General features: G+C 37.8%; 1 pseudogene; it reads right to left on the bottom strand.

Annotated features, from left to right (window-relative positions):
• Positions 1–1,530: 1,530 nt before the first annotated feature.
• LOC102875937 lies at positions 1,531–3,240 on the bottom strand (annotated as a pseudogene).
• Between the last annotated feature and the right edge of the window lie 512 nt (positions 3,241–3,752).

The raw sequence follows: 3,752 nt of genomic DNA, 5'->3' as shown, positions 1-3,752 counted from the left end.
TTGAGTCGGAGGATCATATGATATATTACTCTGGAGATGAAAAAGTGAGGAAAAATGGAGTTGCTTTCATAGTTAAAAAAGTCATTGCTAGATCCGTCTTGAAGTATAATATTGTCAGTGACAGGATAATATCTATACGCATACAAGGAAGCCCAGTGAATAGCACTATCATTCAAATATATGCACCAACAACCAGAGCCAGGGAAGAGTAGATAGAAGATTTTTACCAACTTTTATAATCGGAGATTGATCGAACATGCAACCAAGATGCATTGATAATAATGGGTGACTGGAAAGGTGTTGATTTACAGGTATTGATTTAAGAGGTAGGCATAGTCCCAGAGATGGACAGGGGTGGTAGCTGCATGTATACTCAGGATGGCTTCCTACATTCATGATGGCATTCCATGATTTCAGGTGGTGTCTACTCCACTGGAAAGTGAGCACCAAATACCTTAATTGTTGTAGTGAGGTGCCATCCAGTTGCATTATGACTCATAGTGACCATATCTGAATGCTGTTCTCTCCTGTGCCATCCTCATAATCTCTGACACACTTAAGCCCAGTGCTGCAGTGACTGAGTCAATCCTGCACATTGAGGGTCTTCCTCTCTGTCACTAAACCTCCACCTTTCCACACATGATGTCCCTTTCCAAGGACTAGTCCTTCCTGCTCCTTGAAAAGGCAAAGATTAAAAAGCTTCTTCTCTCCTACCCTGTGAATATTGCTAGGAGAGGTTATTCATTGGACATAGCCTTTGTTCTGGGATTCCCATTCTTCTCAATGTTAGCTATTTTGTTAAGACTCACACATTGGAATGTCTTTGCATGGTCAATAAAAGACAGAGACATTCTTCAGGTATTCTTCCCTTCCTTTCATCTTTTCAAATTAGTTTTAAATGCCAATTATGACATATCAATAAATTACAATCGGTAAATCAGTAGATTAGATGTGTTCCATCAATATTCTGTCTATTCTGTTCCACTAAGAAATAGATTTCCAAAGCAGATCTATTTTCTCTTTAAATAGTTTGTTAACAAGTTATCCAATTGAAAAAAGAAAGAATAGTGTAAAAGAAGACATAGCAAAAGTGATCTTGCTTCTCATTTTCAATAAATTAAAACTATAACTCATCAGTGAATGGTTGATAGTTTGCTTATCAGAGCATAATTAATCTTACCGATGACTTACCATGACACAAAGAATAGCAGCCAAAGGAAGGGACACCTGATAAAGTCAAACATATAGTGACTAGAAGAAAAATCATGTTCTGAGGCCCATCTATCTCTTCTATTTCTTTATATTCAGAGATAATATCAAGTTTGTAGAAACAATAAATATAATAAGCAGTCTTCTGAAGAAGATTCAAAACTTTGCCTTTCAAATTTAATGGTTAAACATGAAGGCATTTTCACTTCGCCTCACATCTTATTAGTGAGATGTCATCTTTTCTAACAATTGTTCCAGTGAGCAGGTAGGTAGGTATTCCTTTTGCTCCCCAAGTGTCTCTTGTTGGTGAAAATTCAGTTTTTAGAAACAATAAATATCTGTCTTGCTGAACAAAGTAACTTCATCATTGTATCATAGTTGAGCACTTTATATTCTCTAGTAAAGCATATTTATTTTCACTGCAATTCAGATAGGGAGTTTGTTCTTTAGCAAAGAATGTAAACTGACTCCAGATAATGTCAGTGTTTTTAAAGGCATGTAGAAGAAAGATGCAATTGCTAACGGTCAAAAATCCACTCAGAGTTCCAGTGATACCTCCAGCTTTCATGCCATACTATTCCTGGAACAAGATAGGGGAGCAAGGGATACCACGGAAGTGAAGAACACAGAGTAAATAGGAGTCACAAGAGACATATTTAAAGTGTCCAGAGCTTTATTGAGATAATTTATCTGTATAGTCACTGGAATAACAATAAAACCAGCAAAATACAGACCAGGGGATGCTTGTAAATAGGCTTCCTCCGTAATAGTTCCTTAATGATAATTCCCAGCCACTTGACAGAAGAAATTGAGAATTCTCCAACAATTGAAAAGATTATAGACCAAAATATTGGTGTGTCTTTTCCTGAGCGGCACCACCAAAATCAGTACCAAAGAGATCATGGTTGTGGTAACTGCAAAAGTTATAAATCCTGCGTCTCTCAGTTTCATTCCTGATTTCTACAAATAAGCAACTTCCTCTTCTTGAGGGTTATTCTTCATAAATAACCATCACAGTTGACCCCAGTATACTTAATATCCAGCTCATTTGCCCATGAAAATTCAAATATTCATTTAAAAATAGGAAGGCAATATTGCACTTATGAGAACATTCGGGGCACCACCAGTGGAGCGATCAAAGTAGCAGGTACAAAAGCAGGAGCCACAAAATTCACATCTTCTCCTGGTCCCGTTGAGAGTCATCCTGCCCACCAAGTCATTCTTTGGGGTAAGAACGTCCTTCTTGCCCAGCTCTACTAACTCCCTTTTTGTCCATTTGTAAGAGGCCTTTCTTTTTCAGATGAAGGTAGAGCCAGTGCAAATACTGGGACTTACTGCCAGTGCCAACCCCACATAGAGACTGTATTTGTTCTTGATGTTTGCAGAAATACTCAGGTTGGTTATGCTGGAATTCAGGTTCATGTAGATGCGAAGAGAAGCCAAAAGCTGTTTTAGACCAAAGTAAAGTATTTTTATAAGTATTAATACTGAGACAGGACATCGAATGTAGGAAAAGAACAGAGGTAAAGCAGGAGGCGAACAGTTCTCGAACAACTGAAGCACTGATTCCAGCTTCCCTGTCTTTATTGAAAATTGCCAGGGAGTAAATCACAAAGAGAATCCAATGCAGGTGAAGCTAAGCTTTTTCTATTGAAAACCTTGTAGTTGACTCAGGAGGGAGAGGTTAACAAATACAGTGCAAGAATTCTGTAAACACTTAAGGATTGCCTTAGTGCTTCAGAATTAATCCCATCTGATACCAGCCTCCCTTATAACGTGAAGTAGCATTCTGTTTATTACAAATATTTAGTATGAAATTTGGCTTCCCATAAAAAGCTCTGACATTTGTGATCTCAAACTTAGCCTGATAAAAGTTAAGACAGACCTGAGACAGGACATAACCAGTCTCTGTCAATAAATATAGAAGACCTGGTCAATTGACTGGAAGAGATCCATATTTGTTCCCGGTCCTGAGGAAGGTGATTCTTCTTGGCAGAGCTCTCCAGGCAGCATCCTTACCTGTTCCGCCATGGTCCTGCGATGGGGCTTCCCAGGTGCTGGCACACACTCTTCACTTACCTTCTTATATTATTCTTGAATATAATATCAAAACAAGTAGATATAATTCCTTCCTCTTTTTTTAAGACCTGAACCCATACATTTTCCCCCCTTTTGGTTTTCTAACTCAAGCTCCTTGCACAATTCACTGTAATACCTTGTTTTGTCTTAGCAACATGCCCTTTGAAATCTATTTTTCTGTCTTACCTCAGCATTCTTCCTCCTTGTTTTGGCTTCTTTTCATCTGAACATAAATTTCAGAGTCTGTTCTGACATGAATTTTGTTCTTTTATTTCCCCCCTTTTTTTGTCATGACCTTTTGTTTTCTTCATGAATGATGTCTTTGATGTCAATCTATAATTGATCTGATCTTCAGTCATTAGTGTTCAATGTGTCAAGTCTATTCTTAAGATAGTTTTTAAATCAGGTGGGATGTAGGCCACGTTTTGGTTTATGTGACTTGTTTTCATTTTCTTCAATTTGAA

Source organism: Elephantulus edwardii, unplaced genomic scaffold (genome assembly GCF_000299155.1).
Source record: "Elephantulus edwardii isolate Elephantulus edwardi_28Jun2011 unplaced genomic scaffold, EleEdw1.0 scaffold00071, whole genome shotgun sequence".
Classification (NCBI taxonomy): Eukaryota; Metazoa; Chordata; class Mammalia; order Macroscelidea; family Macroscelididae; genus Elephantulus; species Elephantulus edwardii.
Note: the sequence above shows the minus strand (reverse complement) of the source record. Positions and strands in the feature narration are given on the sequence as shown.